Here is a 6,192-nt window from a genome sequence, read left to right as displayed (position 1 = left end):
ATGCCCGGGCGGAAAGTGCTGCAACATTTGAGTGTCACCGGGGGGCACATCCAGGGGACCCCCCTTCGGCCTCCGATCTGGGTTGGCCAGGTTGACTGCAGGCCAAGGAATGAACGGCTTCAGGGACGCCTCAGGGGAAGGGAACTGGGAAGCTGTTGATGCCACATGTGACCACGTGCAGCTAAAGATCCTAACCTTTCCACTGAAGCAGTGTATTGGCGATGCTTGGATCGTTCCTGCCCTGGCGTGGATCTCCGGCATCTTCCAGAAGCTTCTGTGGGAATCCTGCCTCGTCGGAGTCCACGGACTCCAGAGACGTTCCCAGACCCAGACAGGGGCACTCGAAACGGGAGCACTCGCCGTGCTGGGACAGGAAAGTGCTCCCTTTTCGAGTCTCCCTGTTTGGGGGCAGCATCCGGGAGTCGGTGTGGAGACCTGAGGGCCATGTAAGGGGGTGCTGGGTGTGGGGTTCAGTCCTCGAAGAATCCTCCCCTACCATGGCCAGGGGTCATCCTCTCGGGGTCCCTGGGGCAGCCCCTCTCCGGGAATGGCTTGCTGCTCAGCTTCACCTTCCAGGTCCTGGCTCCAGAGCCCTGGGCACAGCCCGGCAGAACTCAGTGATTGTGGAAAAAGTGCAATAAAATGTGAAATGTGGGCTCTGCACCCATGACTCGGACTCCTTTTTTTCCCTCTCTTGGCTTAGAGGGGAAGCTTGTGCATTGTCCCAACCCAGGGTGGAGGGTGGGGGTCCCTCAGCCCCACCCCCCATTCTCTCCACCTGAGCCCTGGGACAGGATTAAATACCTGGGATGGGTCTCCAGCCTCCAACCCTGGAGGCACAGATGAGGAAGGAAATGAAAGGCAGGCCCGGCTGGTTTGGGAGGGGAGAGCTCCTGGGCCCACAGACACCAGGGTTTTCTCTTCCTCCTCCTCCGTCCCCAGGACAGGGACCTGGACTGCGGGCTCTAGTTCTTCCAGGGGCCAAACCCAAGGGTCTCCCCTCTGGTCTAAGCCGCAGTGTCCCCTTTGGTCTAAGCATCGGTGAGAGATCTGGGTGATTCACACCCCGGAAAGCAGGGCCATGTTTCCCGGTCATGGGGGGAGTCCACACTCCTGCCCACCCCTGCTCCCTTCCCTGGCGGGATTCCAAGCCCTGACCCCATGTGCCACACCACACAGATGTGTCTTCGTCCCCCGGCCCCGGCGCCCTCCCCTCCCCCCACAGCAGCAATTCTGTTCTGCTTTGCAATAACCATGAGGCAGGTAGTTCTCAGGTTGCCCAGGTCAAAGCCCCAATAGATCCTGACACTGGCTGCTATGGGACCTGTTTTCACACAAACTTCCCGGGGAGGGGTCTGGCAGGCCTGCTGCTGCCAATTTCCCAGGCTGGTTGGGGCTGTCCCTGGGGGAGGCATTGCCGGGGCGCCAGCCTTCCTGGTGCCCCGGACAGGACTGGGTTTCCCAACCAAGGCATGGACCCGTTGCATTGGTTCAAGTCATCCAAGGAGGTATTGTTTTGTGGGGTTTTTTTAAGTGTTTTTATTGATTTCAGGGAGGGAGAGAGAAACATCATTGGGGATCTCTCGTCGGCCGCCTCCTGCACGCACCACACCGGGCGCTGAGCCGAGACGGAGCTTCTGCTGATGGGCCGGGAGGACCCCGCACGCTGTGGCCTCCGGGAGGTGTGCGAGGCCCAGGTCGCCTGGCCAGGGCCCCGGGGACACCACGGCTCAGCCTGTGGCACTCAAATGAGCAGGCACTCTCCGATGCCCGGGCGGAAAGTGCTGCAACATTTGAGTGTCACCGGGGGGCACATCCAGGGGAACCCCCCCTTCGGCCCCCGATCAGGGCCGGCCAGGTGGACTGCAGGCCAAGGAATGAACGGCTTCAGGGACGCCTCAGGGGAAGGGAAGTGGGAAGGTGAGGACGCCAGCGAGCAATTCAAGATCCTAACGTTTCCACACAAGTGGGCAGCCTCACAAGCTGATGCTGTGCGTTGGCGATGCTTGGATCGTTCCTGCCCTGGCGTGGATCTCCGGCATCTTCCAGAAGCTTCTGTGGGAATCCTGCCTCGTCGGAGTCCACGGACTCCAGAGACGTTCCCAGACCCAGACAGGGGCACTCGAAACGGGAGCACTCGCCGTGCTGGGACAGGAAAGTGCTCCCTTTTCGAGTCTCCCTGTTTGGGGGCAGCATCCGGGAGTCGGTGTGGAGACCTGAGGGCCATGTAAGGGGGTGCTGGGTGTGGGGTTCAGTCCTCGAAGAATCCTCCCCTACCATGGCCAGGGGTCATCCTCTCGGGGTCCCTGGGGCAGCCCCTCTCCGGGAATGGCTTGCTGCTCAGCTTCACCTTCCAGGTCCTGGCTCCAGAGCCCTGGGCACAGCCCGGCAGAACTCAGTGATTGTGGAAAAAGTGCAATAAAATGTGAAATGTGGGCTCTGCACCCATGACTCGGACTCCTTTTTTTCCCTCTCTTGGCTTAGAGGGGAAGCTTGTGCATTGTCCCAACCCAGGGTGGAGGGTGGGGGTCCCTCAGCTCCTCTCCCCTCCCCTCCCCTAACCCTGGCCCACAGCCCATTCTCTCCACCTGAGCCCCGGGACAGGATTAAATACCTGAGATGGGTCTCCAGCCACCAACCCTGGAGGCACAGATGAGCAAGGAAATGAAGGGCAGGCCTGGCTGGTTTGGGTGGGGAGAGCTCCTGGGCCCACAGACAAAGGGTTTTCTCTTCCTCCTCCTCCCCCGTCCCCAGGACAGGGACCTGGGCTGCGGGCTCCAGTTCTTCCAGGGGCCAACCCAAGTGTCCCCTCTGGTCTAAGCAGCGGTGAGAGATCTGGGTGCTCCACACCCCGGAAAGCAGGGCCAGGTTTCCCGGTCAACTTGGGAGTCCACACTCCTGCCCACCCCTGCTCCCTTCCCTGGCGGGATTCCAAGCCCTGACCCCATGTGCCACACCACACAGATGTGTCTTCGTCCCCCGGCCCCGGCGCCCTCCCCTCCCCCCACAGCAGCAATTCTGTTCTGCTTTGCAATAACCATGAGGCAGGTAGTTCTCAGGTTGCCCAGGTCAAAGCCCCAATAGATCCTGACACTGGCTGCTATGGGACCTGTTTTCACACAAACTTCCCGGGGAGGGGTCTGGCAGGCCTGCTGCTGCCAATTTCCCAGGCTGGTTGGGGCTGTCCCTGGGGGAGGCATTGCCGGGGCGCCAGCCTTCCTGGTGCCCCGGACAGGACTGGGTTTCCCAACCAAGGCATGGACCCGTTGCATTGGTTCAAGTCATCCAAGGAGGTATTGTTTTGTGGGGTTTTTTTAAGTGTTTTTATTGATTTCAGGGAGGGAGAGAGAAACATCATTGGGGATCTCTCGTCGGCCGCCTCCTGCACGCACCACACCGGGCGCTGAGCCCACCACCTGGGCACCTGTTTGTCAGGGGGGGGGGGCGCTGAAGCTCAACCACCGAGCCACCCCGGCCAGGCCCCCCAAGGCCATTCCCATTGGTCTGACAGGGAAACAGCCATCAGCTGCCTCCAGTGCTCACCCCGACTCAGGAATGACACTCCAAGCCTAGGTCTGCCCCTTGACTCGGAATCAGGCCCCAAACCTTTTTTTGGGGGGGAACAGTGCTCAACCAACCGAGACCCCCAACCGGGCAGCACCTTCCATCTTCAGTTCCATAGTGGGCGGGGCACTGGGGTGCTGTGGGTGGGGTTTCGGTGTCAGTGCAACGCCTGTTTTCTATTTGCTGGAGGCCGGTAGCTCCCCAACACCCCGAGGTCTCCTGACATTGCCAAGTGTCCCCCGGGGTGGGGGTGGGGCGACATCACCCTGCTTGGGGAGCCCCTGCCGCCCTCCATTCCCTCATGGCACCCACATCCCCAAACCTAGAGCTCCATGTTGCAGGGCACGCAGACCGCGCCCTCCCCTCCAAGCAGAACCCGCAGCTTCTGCCCGTGGGAGTGTGTGTTGTGGACCCACAGACACACAGTCTGGCCGTTTGGACGAGAGTGGCCGGATGGATGGCCTGCCTTTCCTGTGGCAGGGGCAGGGGCAGGTATGGTCAGCAGCCAATGACCAGGAAAAGCTTGGACCCGTGGAGGGCCGCCAGCTCTCTGGGGGTGACTGTGCTCAGGTGCACGCCCAACAACCTGCGGGCACAACGGGGCGTCCGCTCGCACATCAGCTCCATCGTGTGTCTCGCTCGCCCTGTGGACACCCTTCCCTGTTCAGTCCCGGCCATCACGCCCAGCTGCTTAGAGTGTCGTCCTGACCCCCCAGGCAGGGGGTTGGCCAGTCAGGGCTTGGACAAGACTCAACCAATGGCCCTGGCCGGTCTGGCTCAGTGGATGGCGTGCCAGCCTGTGCACTGAAGGGTCCCTCCCCGGTTCCATTCCGGTCAAGGGCACCTGCCAGGGTTGCGGGCTCCATCCCCCATATGTGGGGTGTAGGAGGCAGCCCATCAAGGTTTTTCTGGGCAGAGACTGGTGGGGGAGGGAAGTGGTCTTGCCCAGAGAGTCGGGTGGGGGCGTTGATGGGTGTGTCTCCTTATTGAAGACCAAACGCCTACGTCCCAGCTCTTGGGAAGAGAAGCTGCCTCCTTTCCCGCTCCACATCTGTGAGTTTGGCCCGGATTTCCCCACAGCCTCAATCACCGCCCCCAACCCCAAACCTCTCGCCCTTAAGGAACAGGTAGAGGCACAAAACTCAAGGATGAGAATCCGGGATCGATTGTTGGGACAGCAGGGATCGCCAGCGTTGGCCCTACTCACGTGTTAGGGCCGGGACAAGACTTTATGGAAGGGCCTGAACCCTGTTGTAGGGAGTGAACCCGCAGCCCCGGGCCCTGGCACCCAGCCCCTCGCCCACATCACTTGTGAAGACAAAAAATGTCCCAAGTCTCTCCTGGGGAGGAAAAAATATCACCTCCCCCATGGAAACCCTCAACTACAGACGCCAAAACCCAGGGCCCTGGTCACCCCTTTCACCCAGTAGAACCAGCAAAGCGCCTGGTCTCTCATTTGCCGGGTCCATACAGCAATAGCTGATATTTAGGTATTTATTGTGCACAATTTCTTATCCTTCCCCCAGGAGGTGGAGTTCCTCTCTTGTGGGTAATTCCCCGCATTTTGCCATTTTCACAATTACTTGCTTTTGGTGGAATAATAAAAGAATTTATTACCTCACAATCAAGAGATATAAAAAAAATGTTTTAACCGCCAAAGCAATATGAGATTTGTGTGTTTTTTTAACCACCTAGAGATAGGGTTTGTCTGTTTTGGGGTGGTTTTTTTTTTTTGGAATTTTTTTTAACTACCAAGCAATATGACTAATTTATTTTTAATAGTTCTTTATTGGTGAAAGTATTACTCATGTCCCCTTTTCCCCCTCATGGACCCCCTCCAGGCGGCCCCCAGCACTCCCGTTTCTTTATAACATTATAATCTTTAAAACGGTTAAATTTTTTAAGTGACAGAGATTAAAGATTCCTCGCGGCTGGATCTGAACAAGAGGAGCTCCAGTCCAGGGGTAGGGTGGGTCTGGGAGGGGACGGGAGGGGGAGGGGAGTGCTCTTGCCCCAGGAGTTGGGTGGGGGCGTTGAATGGATTTGTCGCCTTATTTAAGGGCCAAGCACCTACATCCTAAGTCCTGAGAGCAGAAGCTGCCACACTGCGCGCTCCAGGTCTGTGAGTATCGACCGGAATTCCCCACAACCTCAACCAACCTTTCCCCCTACCCTTCCTCTCCCTCCCTCCCCCCCCTGTCAGCCTTCAGGTGGAAATAGAGGAAGAAAAAGCCAGGATGAGAATCGGGGATCGGCTGCCACAGCAGTACTTTTTCTTCCCTTTCCCAAGGCTTCGGTCCCATGGGGCTGAAGGGCTTTGGAAACCCACTGGGCCCTCTTCATCCAACCCCCTGGTCCCAGGCTCCTGGCTTCACCCCAAGTGTCCTTCCTCATGGACCTCGGGCACCGGCCCCAGGCACCACGTGTCTGCCCGCCCTCCTGCCTGGGCCCTGGGACCCAGCACCCCTGTGGGTGGGGTGGGTGCCTCAGCCCACGGGCTCCTTGGAGTGGGAACCCTTTTGCCCCCTACATCCGAGGAGCCTGGATGCAAGGAACTTCTGAAGCCCTGAATTTTTTTCCAGTGCCTTTAAAGGTGGTAGAAGTAAAAAAAAAAGGGGGGGGGGGGGG

Source organism: Myotis brandtii, unplaced genomic scaffold, assembly GCF_000412655.1.
Source record: "Myotis brandtii unplaced genomic scaffold, ASM41265v1 scaffold1720, whole genome shotgun sequence".
In the NCBI taxonomy this organism is placed as follows: Eukaryota; Metazoa; Chordata; class Mammalia; order Chiroptera; family Vespertilionidae; genus Myotis; species Myotis brandtii.
Note: the sequence above shows the minus strand (reverse complement) of the source record.